At 51.8% G+C, this 19606-nt stretch overlaps 1 protein-coding gene across 7 annotated transcripts in view; it reads left to right on the top strand.

Moving 5' to 3' along the window:
• Positions 1-8884: 8884 nt before the first annotated feature.
• The window catches only part of WASF2 (WASP family member 2), an 81008-nt gene continuing 70286 nt past the window's right edge, over positions 8885-19606 (top strand). For 2 of the 7 annotated variants that reach the window (XM_048222005.2, XM_057305429.1), the window contains exons 1-3: positions 8885-8984; positions 9396-9512; positions 11305-11621. The gene's annotated coding sequence lies outside the window, so the exon portion shown is untranslated. Of the gene's footprint in view, positions 8985-9395; positions 9612-11304; positions 11622-17279; positions 17478-19606 lie in introns of those variants that run through there. The other 5 variants (XM_057305430.1, XM_026516920.4, XM_057305425.1 and 2 more) reach the window with 5 other exon arrangements.

Genomic DNA, 19606 nt, shown 5'->3' with positions numbered 1-19606 from the left:
TGAGCCTCCCAAGTGCCCGACGTTTCCTATCTTGGGTAAAACATCAGACTTATTCAAGGGAGAGACCTGGGAGTTATTGCCAACCCTTTCTCCCCACTCCCCCACCCCACCATGCTCACCTCTCATCAGTCCCATGTCCTGTCAATTCTACCACATACCACCGTCTTCTCTCTCCTCATTGCTACTTCGGACCCCATCATTTCCACCCAATCACACCTGCCCCCTAAGGAGCTTATCCATTCACTCACTGGTTCCTTCGTCCATCTGATCATGCCCTGAGCGCCGCCTATGTGCTGGGCGCTAGCGGGGCCCTGTGGACGCACCGGGAAGCAGGACCGCACAGTCTCTGCTGCCGGCCAAGTCTAGTCCAGGAGACGGGCAAGTCCACAAGTCCACAGGACGAGTAGGAGGACCTAATCTGGAACAGGGGTGCCTAGGAGAGCTTTCCAAGAGAAAGTGTGGCTAAACGGAGACCTGAGGGAGGGTGAGGAATTTGCCGAAGAAAGAGAGGGGGAAGGTATCCCACGCAGAGGAAAGAGCATGTGGGCAGGCAGAAGTAAGAGAGTCAGAGTCTCATCTGCAGGCTGGTGGGGGCCACTGGGAGACTTTAACCCACGGGGGCGCACCCTCAGATCTGCTCCCTGGCATCCGTTTCACTCTCCACACTTCAGCTAGAATCATCTTTCTACAATTGGCACAACCGTCTCCCTTCCCAGCTCTTAAAATCCTGCTCTGTCCCCAGTCTTTAAAAGTCCAAACCCTGGGCAGCAAGCAAGTCACTCGAGGCCCTTGAAACCGCCTTGCCAGCCTCATTTCCTATGGCTCCTCCCCCGGCCCAGTCTGCTCAGCCACACCCGGACAGGTCACATCCTTTCTCGGCTCTGGCGCCGGGCCTTTGTCCATGTAGTGCTGGCCTCCCTGAACGCCCTCCCCCACTTCTCCAGGTGAAGTCTTTGTGCTTCGGGGCCCAACACAGACGGGCCTCCCCCAAAAGCCTCTCCTGACCCCTGTCCCCAATGAGAGTAAGTTTCCCCTCTCTGCCCCCATTACACTTACTTATAGAGAGCTACGATTCACTGGATGCTTTTTCCTCTCTGCTCGGCCTTATAGAAGTATTTCTTTTTTCTTTTTTTTTTTTTTAAAGATTTTATTTATTTATTTGACAGAGGGAGACAGCCAGCGAGAGAGGGAACACAAGCAGGGGGAGTGGGAGAGGAAGAAGCAGGCTCTCAGCGGAGGAGCCTGATGTGGGGCTTGAACCCAGAATGCTGGGATCACGCCCTGAGCCGAAGGCAGATGCTTAACCACTGCGCTACCCAGGCGCCCCCGTTATAGAAGTATTTCATGTTCATGAGATTCTTTACGAAAGTATCTTATCATCAGCCCCATTTTACTCATGCGAAACTGGGGCTTGGAGCCTTGAAGGGACTAACCTAGTTTCCAAAGGTAACAAGTGACAGAGCAGGGACTCAACCCCAGGCGGCTGGCGGCCACAGCTCATGTGCTTAATCCCTAGGCCGCCTCACCCTCTAATAAGGTTTTCTAGCAATGTATGTGCCTCTGTTAGCAGACTGGCAGCACTTGGAGGTCAGCGTCCAAGTCCAATTCATCTAGACTCCCCAGGGTCCAGCATATGGCTCCACACGCAGGAGCGGGTACAAATGTGTGTAGAGTGAATAAATAACTTTAACTAGAAGGCTACTAGAGGGCTGTGCTCTGGACTCACAGACAGCTTTCCTCTTTTTTTTTTTTTAAGATTTATTTATTTATTTTGGAGAGAGAGAGAGACAGCGCAGTGGGGGAGGGACAGAGGGAGAGAATCTCAAGCAGACTCCCCGCTGAGATCACCCCCCCCCCCCCCCCCGCCAAGCCTAAACCAAGAGTCAGACAGTCAATCCACTGAGCCACGAGGCCCCCCCACAGACAGTTTTCTAAGGGTGGATGAAACCCCTCTGTCCTGAGTGGGTCTGGTCATCAGGCTGGGACAGACACCATGCCCAGTCCAGCACCTAGCTCCTGGCCCGAAGCCAACAAGTGTCTGCTAGTGACCTTGGGCTCCCATCTGAGCAGCCCCTTCAGAATCAGATCCAGCCCTGAATCTCCGCTCTGCCCTTACACAGAGCTGTGTTACTCCATGCAAATGACTCTACGTCTCTGAGTCTCAGTTCTCTCATCCTCAAAATGGGCTCAGCAGTGCCTGCTTTTAAGTGGTAGTGGTGAAGATACTGAATGGCGGCCATTCCTACTATTCCCCACGCGTCTACTACGTGCTCTGCTGGGCTTTGTCGTTTATTCTTGAGTGGTGTGACCCGTAAGTCAGGCAACCAGGGAGGCAGGAACCCCTGCATTTCGGAAAGCCCATTTTGGCCCTCCTCTGCTGAGCCCTTCCCTGTTGGGCAAGGAGTCAGAGAAGCCAAGGGGCCACGCCCACCTCTACCCACTTCTAGACCATCTCTGGGTTCCCAGATCCCATAATCCCTTGAGCTAGCCTCCCGGGGCCTGGATGGGTCCTTGCCTAACCCAAACCCCACTCCAGGGTAGATTTCCAGACCTGCGGGGTGGCCGAGGGACAGCTAGGTGCTGGGAGTGGGTGAACAGACCTTGAACTCACTGGGAGTGGGGCATGGAGGGGGTGGGAGAGAAGAAGGGCCTCTGGTACATGCTCATTAGGGACCAGCTTGCCCTTACCGATCTTCACAAATGTCCCAAAAGGAAGGAATTATTAGTGCCATTTTAGAGAAGAAGAAACTGAGGCTCAGCCTGGAGGAATGACTCCAAAGCCTGTTCGTCATCTTGCCTCTGAGGCGGCCGTGCTTTATGTCTCGGTGCTTACATCTCATCTCTTTCATCCTCACCACAACCCTCTGATAAAGCGCTATTGGCATCCACTTTACAGATGAGGAAACCGAGGCACAGAAGGGTTAAGGGACCTGTCTGAAGTCACACAGCTCGTAAGTGGCAGAGCTGGGAATTGAATGTTAGCGGTCCAGCTCTTAACAGTAAGCTCTGCCGTCTATTACCATTACCAGAGTAATAACTCGGTTCCTGAACTTGGATGGCAACCGCTCTGCCTCAGTCATCTGTCCGAGGAATGGGGTATGGTAAAAATGCCCCGCACTCCAAGGCTGTAAAGCCAGGAAGAGGCAGAAATGTGAGCCGGGCTGAAGGAGGGCCTTGTGGCAGTTGCTGGGGGAGTGGGGCTTACCTTCGTTCCTCACCCTCTGCCCTGTGGGCCCAGGATAGCTGGGCAGGGCCCTGGGGGCTGCTCAGAGAGAGGCCCCTCTGGCCTGGGCTATGCCCTCCCTCCCAGCCTGTGGCCTGAGAAGATGGCGCTTTCTCAGGGTCAGAGGCAGAGGCGGCAGCCCCCCCTTCCTCTCCAAAGCCCAGCTGTGGGGCGGCTGCCCAAGCTCCCACGAGCTCCGCCTCTCCTACTCCCTGGCCAAGTTGCTGCTCTGTGGTCACCTGGACCCAATTTCCTCCTTCCTGCCTCCTCCCATCTCTGGGAAGCGCCCCTGGGCTGCCCTGCCAATTTCCAAAGGCTTCTCCCCCAGGAAGCCTTCTCTGTCCTCCCCACCCCCAGGTCTCCTACCCCTACTTGGAACACTCCAGCTCCTCTCCCTTCAGCCCCACACATAGAGAATCATTTGGACCATCAGCCCATTTTCCATTTGGTTCCTGGCTGAACATTGGGTCCCCCTGGCCAGACTGCGAGTTCTCTTCCCCAAGGCGGTTATCACATCTTGTGCTTCCCTCTCCCCCCACAGTGCCAGGTAGGGAGGAGCCCAGAGCCAGAGGGGCCCCTGCCGTAGGAACTGAACCTTGGTGCTCAGAGGCCTGAAGCCAGCATCATTGTTCTTCAAGCTTTCGAGATCAAAGCACTCCTCCTTTTAGGTGAAGAAACCCCGAGGGTGCAGGGAGGAGAAGGGACTTGCCCAAGGTCACCCAGAGGCCAGGCCAGTACTCAAACCCAGGTCCTCTGGCTCTCAGGTGCAGGTTTCTGACACTCGGCCTGGATCACGTTTCTAATCCTCCCGGGGCTTCATTTTCAAGCAGAAGACCAAAACAGTTTCCAACAATGTATTATCAGAACCTGGGGGGTTAATTCTGCCTCTCCTGCCAGATCTGGAAAAGCCCCAAATCCAACCTCCCTCCATCTACCCCCATTTCATAAACAAGCAAACCGAGACCCCAAAAGCAGAAGGGGCCTCCTCAAGGTCACACCACTCCGGTGCTTGAGCTGAGACTGGATTCCATGTCAAGTTCTTCGAAGAAAAATTAAACATCACCAACTAATCCATTCATTCAACAAAGGTTTTTGTGTGTGTGTGTGTGTGTGTGTTTGTGTGTTTGTTTTTGTTTTTGTTTTTTGAGAGCCTAATAATGCCAGGCTCTATGCTGGTTGCTAAGAAAATCAGGGTAAAAAAGACAGTCCGAGCTGGTAGGGATATGAGGGGGCTCCTGGGCAGGAAATGGTCTGCATCTCGATCCGGGTACCAGCTACATGGGTGTGTCCAGTTTGTGGAATTTCCGGAGCTGTGGATTTTGGTACGCGCGCTCTTCTGAATGTATATTTCAATTAAAATAATTTTTTAGAAGACAGTCACCAGCCTTGAGCTTATAGGCTACGGTACAGTAGAGGAGGCGAGGTGGTACCTCGTTACACCAATAATTGCTTATACAATTGTGACGAGCGCTACAATAAAAGCAGAGGGTGCTCAGGGCTGTGGAGTAGCCCCGAGCTCGTGCGGGGGTAGTCAGGGAAGGCTTCTCAAAGGAAGTGAGAGGATAAGCTGAACTGTACAGAATGAGCAGGAATGGTTCTCAACCCCTACCTTACACGGCCCGAAAATTAATTCAAGATGGGGCGCCTGGCTGGCTCAGCGGTAGAGCGTGCGACTCTTGATCTCAGGGTCGCGAGTTCGAGCCCACATCGGGTGTAGAGCTTACTTAAAAAAATAATAATTCAGGATGAATCATGAACCTTCATGTGAAAGCTAACACTATAAAGCTTCTAGAAAAGTATGGGAGTATCTTCATGATCTCGGGATAGGCAAAAATTTCTTAGGCATCAAACACACTAAACATGAAACAGAATCGTCAGGGGGCGGGGAGAAGCGTTCAAGACGGAGAAAACAACGTGTGAAGGCCCAGAGGAAAGAAGGGGCGAGGTACGTTAGAAGAACTGAGAAAAGGCCAGAAGAAGGGAAGGCAGGGAGAGAGCGAAGTGTGAGAGAATCCAAGAGGGGGTAAGGGTCTGAGGAGCCAGGGTGTTATAGGCTGGGTTAGGAACTGGGAGTTTATCCTGAGGGTACTAGGCAGTCAGAGAAGGTTTTTTAAGTTTCCTTTTTCCTTTTTTCTTTCTTTTTTTTTTAAGTTTAAATCATCTCTACACCTAATGTGGGGCTCGAACTCACGACTCTGAGATCAAGAGTCTCACGTTCTCTGGACCAAGCCAGCCCAGGCGTCCCAAGAGAAGGGTTTTTAGTAGAGGGAGCTGCAGGAGCAGCAACTGAAGCAACAGTTAGGGATAATGTGACCTTCACCTGACTTCGCAAAATCAGGTATTATCTTCTTTGATGTGCCCAGGGCTGCAAGGTATGGCCTATGCAGAACCACGAATAAAAGGAAACACCCCCCTTTCTCCCTGCTCAGCAACCAGACAAAGCCAGGCTTGGATTTTGCTTTCTTGCAAATCAAGATGTAGCTTTACGACTTGAAAAGTCACTTAATCCGGGTGCCAGGATGAGGCAGGGTGTTGCAGGCGGGGACTTGGGCTGTGGGGCCCTGTCCTGCCACACCCAGCCCTGGTCTTAGAGGAGCTGGAGTCTGCCAGTTCCTACCCACACTCCAGCTCTTGCTATAGCCCCACCTCACCCCTGCTCAGCACCTGGACCGTCTCACATCCTCTCCCTTCTCTCCCACCCTTGGAGGACTAAAGGTTCTCACCAGGAAGAGCCCAGAGGTCAGGAGTTTCCTTCGCCCCCTCCCACACCCACACACATCAATATACCCAGGACCAGGGCCCCACGGAGTCCAGCTGTCTCAGCACTCAGGCCTTCTCCCTGCAAGGTGCTCACTGAGGCACTGAAAGTGGTGACTCCACTCAATTCAACCAACATTTACTGAGCACCTGCTGCATGCCAGGCAGGCGCTTGCGTAAAAGGGTATTATTCCTCCTCTCCAGGAATTCTTGGGGTAATGGGGGAAAGAGAGAGCAAAATATACAAGCGCTTTATAGAGGAGCAAAGTGCGAGTGAGTATAGAAAGTGAGACTGACTTCACCTGCGGAACAGGGTGTGAATATCAAGGAAAATTCCTCTAAGAGGTGACATTTGAGCTGGGTCATAAAGAACAAGTAAAACCGACAGTGAGAAAAGTTCTTGGTGACAGAGGAAAGTATAAGAATTATAGTGACCATTGGGGATGTCAGATACTGTGCTCGGCACCTTCTGGATTCATTTACTCCTTACAATGACTCTATGAAGTAGGTATTAGAATTACGCCCATTTTCTAGATGGAGCAACTGAGGCTTAGAGAGGGGAAGTGATTTGTTTACAAACTCTCATGGCTGTACATGGCAGAACCAAGACTTGAACCCAGGTCTCTCTGCTTCCATGCTCTTAACTTTTACTATAGAGAGTGGCTTGGGCAAAGGACATGCGGAGGAGGGGGCAGGGGGTAAGACTAGAGGGGTGGTGGCAGAAGCCTTGGTGAGGAGTATGGGCTTTATCCAGAGAGCCATGGGGCCATGGAAGGTTCACTAGTGAAGGAGGGTAAAGAGGGATAGCACTCACACTCGGCTTTTTATACTGAGTGTCTACTTTGAAGGAGGAGAATTTAGAGACAGAGAAACTCGTGCAGGAGTTGTACAAAATTCCAAGAAAAGGGCGCCTGGCTGGCTCAGTCAGTAGAGCACGTGACTCTTGCTCTCGGGGTCATGAGTTCAAACCCCACATTGGGTATAGAGCTTACTTTAAAAAAATCCAAGAAAGAGATGAGGGTTGAAGGATGGAGAAGGGGAGGTGCCCTGGGGAGAAACCAAGCAGAACTTGGGGATGAAATGGAAGGAGTAGTCAAAGATGACATCTGGGCTTTTCTGGCCCATGTGTGCGCTCCAGAGGGAAGCCCAATAATTGGTCTTTAACAATTTATTGGGCACCCCATCCCCCCACCATGGCTCAGCTCCACCCTTGGCACCTGCAAAACTCACTCCTGGAAGGTGCTTTATTCTTCTCCAAAATGTGTATTCATCACCTGTTGGAGTTTTCATTCACCAGTATACGCCGAGCACCTGCTGTTTGCTGGATGTTCTCGGAGCTGGGGGTAAGCAGGGAATAAGCTAAACCCGCCTTATTAGCGGGGTAATGGTGATCACCTGGGGTCTGGATTTGAATCCTGGTTCTGCAACTCCTTTGTGCTCAGTCCTGGTCGAGCCTCCAGCTGGCCGTGACTTCAGGGAAGTCACTGAACCGCTCCCCGAATCAGTTTGCTCATCTGTAAGATGGGGGAAGCGACAGTGCCTGCCACAGGGATTCCGTGGGTTAGTACATGGAAAGTCTCTGGTGCTGGGTAGGCGTTCGGTGTCAGCTATTACTCGAGTTCACATTTTAGTGGGGAGACAGGTCCAATTACACAATTAATTATTTAATTACCACAGTGATAAATACCCTGAAGGAGCGTGCAGTCTGGAGGGGAGGGAAGGCTCCCCAGAGCGAGGGACGGTCCCGCGGAGCCGAGCCCAGTGAGCTGGGGCTGGCCAGGTGAAGCAGGAGGGAAGGAGGGAAGGTCAGGTGAGGCAGAGGGGTCTGTGAGTAGGCAGAAGGAGGTGCCGAGGGGTCCGTATTTCTGGAACTTAACCTCTTTGGAGCCTCCACACAATGCTGAGAAGTAGGTCAGGCAGATACTCTGCTCCCATTTTCTAGAAAGGGCACTAAGGCCCAGAGAGGAGCAGCGACTTAGCTGCTCAGTAACCAAGCCTCCTGGTTGATGCCCTGCCCGCACAGATCCAGGAGCTGGAGAGCACAGGCCTGAGAAGAGGCCTTTGTCCCCGTGCCCACTGGGGTGGGAGCAGCAGGAGCTGAGCTGCAGCTGGTGACCAGCGGCTGTGGCGGCCAGAGCTGCATTCCTTCCCCAGCCCGCAGAGCAAGTCCAGGCTCATGGCAGGGGCCCGGAACGTTCTTTTTTGTCTTAAAAAAGAAAAAAAAAAAAGGAAAAAAGAAAGAAGAGAAAAGCACTTTAGTCAACATGAAGTCTTGACTTCAAAGGACACAGCTCCCAACGGTCTCCCCGAACCCTGGGTCTCTCCAACTCCCTGGGGTAAGTCCCCAGGCAGCCAAGTTTCTGGGAAAGGGAATGAGGCCTGGACTTGGAGTCCAAAGACTTTGTGGTGAGCCCGGCTCAGCCTCCAACTTGCTGTGTGACCTCGGGCAGGCCGGCAGCCCTCTCTGGGCCGGCGTGTCCCCATCCAAACAGGGAGGAGAGGGTTGGATGACATCAGGTGGGGTGGGGAGTCCAGCAACCGGCCCCAGCCAGCTGCAGCCGCTTTGCTGCCCTTCAAGTCTGAGGCACTGGGGCCTCGGGGGTCCGGAAGCTGGGGACAGGCAGCCTTTCATCTCTGCTGGCCCAGGGTCGCTGCAGGTTGGCAGGCCCCACATCCCGAGATCGCGTTTCAGGCTGGAAGGGGCCTTCCTGTGACCTCAGCCGGCCAGCCCTGCCCCTGCCCCCCTCCTCCCCATTCTCACCAGAGGGAAGCAGGCAGCATCCCGCCCAAGGTCACCGACCAGCAAGTGGCTGTCCTTCGGCCTGCCCTTCCCTCCCACCCGAGCCAGCACCCCCCCCACCCCCAGCCCGGCCTCCCACAGTAAAGCCTCAGGTCTCCTGGGCCATTAGGAATCTGCCAGGCGAGGCGTGGTCTTCTTCCTCTCTCTCGTTTCTTGGCTTGTTTTCCCGGTTCTCCAACAGCCGCCTCCTGCAGAAGCCTCCGGGTGCGTGTACGGGAACATTTTTCTTTAAAAAAAAAAAAAAAAAGAAAGAAAGAAAGAAAGAAAGAGAGAGAAATGCAGCCACGGTTTGGGTAAAAAAGCAACCAACTCCTTAATCCTTCCCTGTAACCCCGGGCTCCTCGGCCGGGCTGGCCCAGCCGCGAGGAAGGAAGGCCCTGCTGGGCAGAGGCTGGCCTTGTCCCCGGCCCCGCTCTCCTGCAGGCTTTGGTCTGACTTCTGGAGCCCGGAGGACACAAGCCGCGGGGCTCAGCGGGGCTGGGAAAGCGCGGGCGGCCGAAGGGGCTCGGGGCCTCTGCCCACTCGGCCGCCTTCTCGGGAGCTTAGAGGGGAGCGTTTTCCAGCCCTCGCCATGGCCTCTCCCCCCGTGCTCACTCCTTTATTCTTCTGTCTTAGGGATCACCGGCCTCTTCGTGGCAAGTAGCCCGACGCCACCTCCCACCTCAGCGCCTCCTCGTCCAGCACAGGGCTTGGCTCCTTCCACTCCGCGCCTTTGTCCCTCCAGGCCCCACGGTAGGGTGGCACTCGGTGTCCCTGCCTCGTCTCGCTCTGCCCTCCGAGCCCTTAATTATCTGTTGCAGCCCCAGCACCTGGGTCAGTGCTGGAAACCTAGTAGGTACACGGTGTCTCTGGACTAAATGGATTCAAACCAGAAATAGGTCTCGAGAGATATTCAGAGTGAGCTCGCAAAAGGGACATGGGATTATGGCGCATCCCAGTCGCAGCCCTTCCCTGCCTCCCCGGCTCCCTGAGAATCCAGTCCGATTCTCTATTGCCGCCTCTTCCCTCTTGCCAGCTCTCATCAAAGGATTTCCTTTTTCCCCAAAGTGCCATCTTTTCTCTTGCCTCTGGGCCTTTGCATGTGAAATTCCCTCTGCCTTCCACACCCTTCTCCACCTCTCACCTGGATGACTCCCTCTGGCCTGTCACCCTGTCAGATTACCCAACGAGCAGAGCGGGCACGTGTTTAGGGCACCAGCAAAGCAGGGACACTAAAAAAATATACATGTATTATTTTTTAAAAATATTATTTATTTACTTATTAGAGAGAGAGAGCATGAGGAGGGAGAGTGGCAGGGGGACAAGCAGACTCCCCGCTGAACGGGGCTCCCTCCCAGGACCCTGAGATCATGACTGGAGCCGAAGACAGGTGTTTACCTGACTGAGCCACCCAGATGCCCCAAAATATGATTTTAAAACACTAATTTGATGTTTGATAATTAAAAAAAATTAAATAGCACTCATGAGAAAACTTAGAACTTTATTGGGGTTCCTTACTCTTATTTTAGAGTTAGCGTAGTTTCTGTGTTGAATTCATACATGGGCTGGGGTGGCAGTAGGTGACTTCACCTGGCTTTGCTCTTTGAGACTCTTGGCCTAGACATCAGCTACCCCCCCAGGAGCTTTCACGGACCCCTTGACAGGTTTAGGATTCTTTTTTGTAGTGTCAAATCTCCTCTGGGTTTTTCTTTAATATGGATATTTTTGCTTTACTTGTTGCTTTCTATCCCCCCACACCAAGTCTGGAAGCATCTTCGGGGCCCAGTTGATATCTTTCCGCCTCTATACCTGCAGCGTATAGTACAGGGCCTGGCATAGAACTGACCCCAGGTATGGGGTCTAGCCTTTATTATCCGGACCTCTTTGCAAGGTCTGCACTACACGTCATATTCTTTTTTTTTTTTTTAAGATTTTATTTATTTATTTATTTGATAGAGAAAGCACAAGCAGGGGGAGTGGCAGGCAGAGGGAGAGGGAGAAGCAGGCTCCCAGCTGAGCAAGGAGCCCATGCAGGGCTCCATTCCAGAACTCTGGGATCATGACCTGAGCTGAAGGCAGACGTTTAACTGACTGAGCCACCCAGGGACCCCTACACGTCATAATCTAGTTCTTACTTTATAAGCCTATCTGAGGAACTCCTACTCACCCTTCAATGCCCTGCTCAAATGACCCCTCCTCTATGAACCTGCCTAGGCCCTCAGTTGTGTTAGGTTGAGCCTAAGCTTTTGTGAGCTCACAGCTCCTGCTGCAATTGATGTCTCCCTCTTTTATTGTAATTTTTATGTATGTAGGGGCTCCTGGGTGGCTCAGTCGGTTAAGCACCTGCCTGCAGCTCAGGTCATGCTCCCAGAGTCCTGGGATCGAGCCCCACAGCATCTGGCTCCCTGCTCAGCGGGGAGCCTGCATCTCCCTCTCCCTCTGCCACTCCCCCTGCCTGTGCTCTCTCTCTCTCTCAAATAAATAAATTTAAAAAATCTTAAAAACAAAAAAAAATTTTTTATGTATGTATTTTCTCCCTCACCAGATTGGGAGCTGCTGAAAAACAGAGACTCGGTGGATGGGTCACCGGTCCCTGGTGCCCTGCTTTGGCCTGGCCAGAGGTGAGAGCAGTATATGCTCTTTGAATGAACAGCCTGGAAGATGTCAAGAAGGAGGGAAAATTCAGGCAAGATTTTGAATGTGGGGGAAGAATACCATGTACTCGCTGAGGGCACAGAGTCAGTGCAGATGAAAAATCACAGCAACAATACTCCTGGCAACCAGTACTGAGCGCGCCGTAGTGTGGCGGCTAAGAACGGAGACGAAGCTCTGCCTCTTACTGGCTGCGTGACCTCGGACAAGGTATATCATCTCTCTGTGCCTCAGTTTCCTCATCTGTCAACAGGGGAGAGTAATGGTACCTACGTTACTGGGAATTCATGGGCTAGCATCTGCAAGGTGCTGAGAGCCGTGCCGGGCACATGGGTGCTTGTGAGTTTGCTCCATCGCCAAGCACCTCGGTTGTGCCAGGCATTGTCACCTGGCACCTTGCTTAGCCCTCACAGCAGCCTGAGAGCCAGCGTTGTTGTGTCCTTTTACCAAGAAATGAGGTGTGTGGGGGCCAGAGGTTCTTGCGAAGGCCATTCACTGCGTAAGGGACAGGAATGGGCTTTGAACCCAGGTCTCTCTGGCCTGCCGCCCACCCATGTTCCTTGACTGTGGCACCTGCCTGCAGGAGGAGGGGGAGGAAGAGAAGATGGCACAGTGGGAAGGCAGGGAGGCTTCCCTGAGCTGGGGCCTCCGGAGCAGAGCGGCAGGCGTTTTTCTAGAGCTTTCATTTCCGTCTGCCTCTTCTGAGCAGGTGAAAAACCCCACAGAGGGCCCTTCACGGAGTCCTCCCCCTTTTCCTCCCCCTCCTGATGCTGCCTCATCCCCCCACGCTGGGAGGGGGGAGGTCAGGCATGCAGCGTGGGAGATGTAGGGGAGGGGAGTGAGGAGGTAGGGGAGCATCATTCCAGATCCTTTCCCTCCAGCACCCGCCTTTCCCCACCACAGGCGCTCCGGGAGGAGAGAGCATTCCAGGTGGAAGGCACGGCAAATGCAAAGGCTGTGGATTAAGGATGTGGAGGCGGGGAAAGCCTGCGAGCTTGGCTGGAACCGAGGTTCGGGGCCCCCTGGGATTGCTCAGTGGAGAAGAACTTGTTTGACGAGAGGGAGAGAGAGAGAGAGGGAGAGAGAGGGGGAGAGAAAGATATGCAGTGGACCCAGCAAGAGCTGAGAATGCTAGAGGTAGGGTAGGGGCTTCAGACTCTCCTGGGCCCTGAACACAGTGGTCTCCATCCTCTTCCCCTCACACAGGGGTGGTGAAGAGGGGGGTCTGTGATTCTTCATGGTCCCTGTGCTTTGTTTCTTCCCCTAGAATCCCTTAGCACACTGGGCTCTGCCAGCGCTGGACCGGGAATTGCCTCATGGCTTTTTATGGATCTCCTCAATGTGTTTTCCTCCCCAGCTCTACAGGATCAGTATTATTCACGCCATTTCATAGATGAGAAAACTGAGGCTCCGCCAGGTTTTGTAACTTGCTCAAGGTCACACAGGGTGTAATAGGCGGATCTGGACTCAAACCCAGGACTTCTTCTAGAGATGGCAATTTTGCCGGCTGTACCGGTTTAGGCTGCTTTCCCCGGGGTGTTTGCCATCCCCATAGCAACAGTGAGCGGCCCGCCTATGCTGAGAGCGCTTCATAGTTGATGCAGGCCTTATTTTTTCTGCTTTTCACAACAGCCCTGTAGGCAGAGCTGCTATCATGCCTATTTCATAGATAAGGAAACTGAGGCTCAGACAGGGGGTGTGAGTTGGCCAAGACTGTTGGGACTTGGACCCCATTCCAGGGACTCTAAATGTCTTTTTGCTTTCCCGTGCAGAGGAAGAGGGTCTGTTCCCTGCTCTAATCTGCCTCAGGGGGCAGGGAACAAACAGGCGGGGGTTACTTTTCAGAATTGGTGGGAAAGGAACAGGCTTGGCCTTCAGAACCTGGGACTCAGCTACTGGCAGTGGATAATTTCATCCTTCCAGGTGATAGGTCTAACTGCTTGGGTAGAAGAGAGAGGGTTTACCCTCAAGAGCAGTAAGCCCACTCATGTTCAGAGGCTGGGTTCAAATTCCAGCTGTGCTGCTTGCTGACTGGGTGGTCTTGAGCAAGTCATTTCACCTCTTTGTGCTTCCTTGATCTCATTTGTAAAATGATGGTAATGACAGGACCTCACTCACAGGACTACTAGGAGGATTTATGAGTTAATGCATGACAGCATTTAGCATGCGTTTGACACATAGGAAATGCTCGGTGTTAGTGCTTACTAATATCACTATTAAAGTGTTCAGCACCATCCCCTCAGAAAGCAACTCGTCTATGTCCATTGCCTAAAAGGAGGTTGCCAGACAACCTTCGAGCAAAACTCCAGAATCTTACCTAGGACGGGCGGTAATGCTGATATCAACAATAATAATTAATTAATTAATTAATAATTATTCTAATTATACATAAATATACAATTATTATTTATTAATAAAATAACTATTATTTAATTACTAATAAAGTTACTGTTAGAGTCAATGACAATATATTAAAGTTAACATTCAACAGCTGCTTACTATATGTGCCAATCTCTGTGCTAAGCACTTTGCATTTATTATCTCCTTTAACTTTCACAGATCTGGGAGATAAAAACAATTATGATTCCCATTTTATGGATAAGGAAACTGAGGCTCAGAGAGGTGAAGTCACTTGCTCAAGGTCGCACTGCTAGGAAGTGCTGTAGCTGTGATTTGAATCCAGGCTTGCCTGGCTTCCAAGTCTTCCCCAACAATGAAGGTCAGAAGTCAACTTGCCCAGTGTATAGACGCTTGCATCAGCTCTCAAACTTCTCTGCTGGATCTGCAGCCTCAGGCTCACCTCCCTCTCTGCTGGGAAGACTGAGCACTTTTTATGGAATGCCTTCTATGTGCCGGAACGCTTTAGACGAGTTCCACATTGAATCCTCACCCCCACCCTGTGACACTTTATCATTATCCCAATTTCTTAGAAAAGGAGATGAGGCACAGAGAGGTGTGGTGACTGGTCAAGGTCACACAGTCTGAGGTGAGATGGCAGAGCCAGGATTCAAACCCTGGGTTGGCCTCAAAGCTTGCATTCAGGGCCTACCGGCCTACCGGGAAAGTACACAGACCCTTGGAAATGAGCCTCACTTTCAAAGCCGGGTGCCCTCCCCTGTACGACCTCATTTGTTTAGGCCCCTGCATGAGCTCTGCCCTCCCTCCCTATTGCCACCTATCCCAATAGGCCTGGATGCCTTTCTCTTGGCCTGCAGTGCTTCTTCCAAACACCTGCTGCCTAGTTAACCCCCATTCACCAACTCTCCTGAGATACCTCTTTGGGAAGCCTCCTCTGGCCCCACCCCATCCCAACATTCACTGTCATAAACACCTTGTACTTTGCCTTCTTGTTCCTTATCACAGTTTCTAACTCTGTTTTGATTCGTGTGGTCATTGGTTTTATGACTTACTTCCTCGCTAAACTGTAAGCTCCTTGAGGGTCTGTTTTGCCCACCCTTGTAGCTGTACCGCTGGCAGGCTGCCTACCCATAGTCAGCGCTTAATAATTTTTTTTTTTTTTTTTTTAAGTAAACCCTACACCCAACATGGGTCTCAAACTCACTGACTCTGATATCAAGAGTCATATGCTCTACCGACTGTGCCAGCCAGGCGCCCCGGTGCTTAATAATTTTTTATTGGATAGATGAATCCATGAATGAATAGACAGCTACCAGGTACTTTACACACATGACTCACGCACAATTAACTCATTGAATCCTCACAATTGCCCTGTTGTCCCCATTTTGTTTTATTTTTAATTTTTTAATTTTCATTTTTTTAGCACTGATGTATATATATACACACATATATATGTATGTATATGATTTTATTTATTTATTTGACAGAGACAGAGAAAGAGCACAAGCAGGGGGGACCTCAGACAGATGGAGACGGAGAAGCAGGCTCCCTGCTGAGCAAGGGGCCCCATGCAGGGCTAGATCCCGGGACCCCCAGATCACAACCTGAGCTGGAGGTAGATGCTTAACCAACAGAGCCACCCAGCCGCCCCTATGTGTGTATATGTGTGTGTGTGTGTGTGTGTGTGTGTGTGTGTGTGTGTATTAGCAGTGATGTCTCTTGTCCCTATTTTATTTTTAAAAGATTTTATTTATATATTTGAGAGAGAGCATGCTCCAGAGAGCACACCAGTGGGGGGAGGGGCAGAGGCAGAGGGAGAAGCAGACTCCCCACTGAGCAGGGAGCCCCATGCAAGGATAAATCCCAGGACCCCCAGATTATGACCTGAGCTGAAGGCAGATGCCTAGCCAATTGAGTCATCCAGGTGCCCTGTTGTCCCCATTTTAGAGAAGACATAGGTGAGGCTCGGAGAGCTAGAAAGTGGTGGAGCTTGGATTCAATTTCAGGTCAGGCTGACCCAAAGCCACTGACTTCTGCATAGCACCTGCTGCCTCCCAGCACCCAATGGCCACAGTCACGATTTAAATAGTCGTTGGTTGTCAGACCACACGTCCTCATTTGAGCCTGGAGGTCACTGACTCAGACAGCACTGAGGCTCTTTCAGCACCACGCACTTGGTGGTCTCTGCCCTTCTAAAGTCTTACGCTGCTCCCCCTCCCACTCCCGTCTTGTCCTCCTTCCTTTCGAGAGAGGGAAAAGGACTAGGAATTACAGCCAAGGCAGCCCTTCTGGGAAAAACAATCCTGCAATGAAAAGAGCCCTGTTCTGAGAGCAGAGAGACCTGGATTTAAGTCTTGGCAGGGAGGCAGCCCTGCTGAGGGCCCACAATGGTGTCACTGCCCCTCTGTGTCCTTGTTTGGGATTCTGTCTGGGTTGCTGACCCACCTGCCAACCCCTACTCACCTCCGGATTCCTAGCACCCTAGAAACAGCTGAGGCCTATGGTGACCAGAGAGAGGAGAACTGTCCTGGTACTCTCAAGACACTCCCTGGAATGCTAAAGGGTTGGTGGAGGAACTTCTTTCTCAGGGGGTACCAGGCCTGGAAGGAGAAACACAGAAGTGGAAGACAAAAGATACAAGTTTGAGTCCTACGGTTGTTTCAAATTCCCTGGATGACCCAGGGTAAGTCATGGAGTTTTCAATGTTCTCGCCTGCAAAACTAAGACAACATCCGCCTTACAGCGTTGCTCTAGAGAACTTAATGAGATTTTTGCTAACTTGTGAATTTGTCAAATGGTATCCAGCTGCAGCCTTTTATAATCAACAAGGCGCACATATCCCCAACTCAGGCGTGTAGCCTCAACAAACCGCCAGGACAGGAGGCAGACATGACTGCTCCTATCCTGCAGGAGGACAAACTGAGACCCAGATAAGTTCAGGAAGTCGTCTGAGGTCGCAGAATGAGGTGGCGGCTGACCAGGGTCTCGCTCGCCTGACCCTGGCCTTTCAGAACCAGCTCCCAGTCCCAGGACCCCAGACCTCGCCCCGGAAGAATCATTCACCGGTGGGCTGGAGCCTATGACTCATTCTCCCCACCCTACTTTCGGTCGGGCCTGAGACGGGGAGAGAAGGGACAAAACTATCTGCAACTTGAGGGGTGTCCATAGAAAGTTCATGGGTTTGGTCCCGTCCTTCTACCAAAAATCCTTGTCCTTTGAACTCTACCAAGACGAATCCATCTTTCAATACACTTTGTACGAGTTTGTACACTTTCTCAGGTGGTATTTTCCTACCCTGAATTCAGGAGTTGATTCGGTTTAATCTCCACCCCCACTTCACTTGGTTTGCCCTCCCGCTGTTTACTCCGATTGCGGAAGTAGCTCGGGTGGAGTTCCCCAGACGGTACACTTGAGTACGTCTTTTGCGTAGCTATTTAACTGGCACTCCACTCAGGCCAATGGAATGCCCGAAAGCCCCAGGAGGGTGGGGCAGAGAGCCAATCAGGGCCGTTGGCGGGGTGTGGCCGCGTCCCAGGGCGGGGAATCGCGTAATGGCGGACGCGGGCCGGGTGAACGCGGCTGGGGGCGTAGCGCGCTGAGGGGGGTCTGGCTCTGGCATCCCGGGAGGCCGCCCGCGGGAACAGTCCGCGTGCGGAGAAGGGTGACTGGCCGGCCCCTCTATCGCTGAGGGAGACCGCGCGAGACCAGGTGAGCAACAAGTCCCCCGGGCGGGCCCCGCCGTGAAGCGCCGGGCCCGGCCGCGCCGCCACCCCCACCCCCTGCCCTGAGCCTTGCTGGGTCCCGGGGGAGTGGGTGGCGCGCCTCCTGCCGCGGACTGGCCGTGGCCCGGCTAGTGGTCAGCGCGGGGTGGCCTCACGCTACACTCCCCTGCCCAGGGAGGAGGTGTCCTGGAGATCCCCATGGACACTTGGAGGGGCCCGCGAATCTGTGAGGCTGCGAAAGTGCCCCCAACCTGACCTGGCGCTGCCACTAACTCGCCGTGTGACTTTGGGCAAGTCACTGCCTTCTCTGGGCCTCAGTTTCCCTATTTGTAAAACGAAGGCTTTGCAGGCAGTTGTACATGAGTTGGATCTCAGATGGTTTCGGAGATCTTGGGCAGGGTCTTCCCCAGTTTCCATCTCTGGGCCATGAAGGAATTGTAGTGCTCTTTGAGATCCCTGGCCTGCTAAGTCGAGGAGTGGCGGAGAGAACTGTGTGTACGTGCGTGTGTGTGCCTATGTATGTATGTGTACAGGATGGTTCTACAGGGTAAGGTGGAGAGTTGGCTAAAGGGGCTCTTCCGTGAAGGCTCTGGAAGGCCCCCAGACTATGATGAGTTGGACTCCGGTTGTCTTGGTCCTCTAGGATCCTAGAGCCTCTGAGCCGGCAAAGTTTTATACACCGGTGCTCCATAGCATTAGAGGAGAGGAAAGCATCCTTGGAACCTCTTGGGGCAATGATTGACATTTAGGCCGGAAAGAATTCAGGAGGGTTAGGAGTAGGAGGAGGGCATTTATGGTGCGCCTACTATGTGCCAGCCCTTGTTTAGGCTTATCGTCTTACTTAATTTTTACAGCCGCTGTTGAGAATTTACGCATAAGGAAACTGAGTTTCAGAGAAATGAAGTAACTTGTCCAAGGTCACACGGTGAGGTACAGAGCTTACCAACCATAAGATGGTTTCCTCTGAGAATCACCAGACAAGGGGGAAGTCATTGTCCACTTCAAAGAAGTTTGCTTTGTCACAAATGGGGGGAGGGGTCTGGTCCCAGACACTTGAATTGACCTCTGGCATGGGGACGGCTGGACCTTGATCTCTGGATGGCTAATTATAAGTGCATTCCCTTTCTGCAGTCTGAGAGTTGGAAAGGACCATTTCTAAATTGTAATTGTAAAAGTTACTTTGAAGTGTGTCAGAACCTCAAAGAACTCAGTTTGACTCTTGACTGGGTGGCTTGTGAAGTTCACCAACTGTTGGTGTATAGACTTGACTCTTGGTTCAGAGGGGTGCCAGCCCAGTAACTTTTTCTCCTCCCTAAGAAGGCTAAATTTTCTTGGGATGAGAGAACTTTCCCATTTGTTCAGATTTCTTTAGATTCCTGGAAGGAAAGGTCTGAACCTTACCCTGCCTCTGATGAAGCATAATGTTCCTTCCTTTCTTTGTGTTCCCTGTTATCTGACTTCTAGATGACTGAGGATTGTGGACCTGGAATCAGAGACTAGTAGTTGGATACGATAAATTGTAGCCCTTAATTTTTCCAGGCCTCAGCTTTTGGTTAATCAAAATGGTAGGACCGGCAGTGTGTATTGTTCTCATATGTCAATGGTAGGGAAGAAAATTGGAAGAGGAAGTTGCTGAGAAAGAGGGCGTTTCTTAGCAGTGGAGCCAATATGTATTTCTTTGTTTGAAATTCTAAAACCAGAAAAGCAGCAACTGAAGGAGGAAGGAAGGAAGGAAAGAACTGTGAAACTCTTCTTCCAGTCCAAATATTTGAACTTTAAGAGCTGTCACTGTCCGAGGCCCTGCTTTCACAGAAAAAGTCAATTGTAATTTGTTCAAAGTTGAGAAATTGTACTTTTATTATTTATTTATTTATTTATTTATTTATTTATTTTTATTTATTTATTTATTTATTTAAGATAGAGAGAGCACAAGCAGAGGGAGCTGCAAGCAGAGGGAGAAGCAGGCTTCCCGCTGAGCGAGGAGCCGGATATGGGACTCGATCGGAGGACCCTGGGATCATGACCTGAGCCAAAGGCAGAGGCTTAACCAACTGAGCCACCCAGGCATCCCTAGAATGATAATTTTAGATATGAAACCCTCTGAGATAAATTTCT

This window comes from Ursus arctos, unplaced genomic scaffold, assembly GCF_023065955.2.
Source record: "Ursus arctos isolate Adak ecotype North America unplaced genomic scaffold, UrsArc2.0 scaffold_32, whole genome shotgun sequence".
Lineage (NCBI taxonomy): Eukaryota > Metazoa > Chordata > Mammalia > Carnivora > Ursidae > Ursus > Ursus arctos.
The sequence above is the reverse complement of the archived record's forward strand: the minus strand, read 5'-3'. Positions and strand labels throughout refer to the sequence as shown.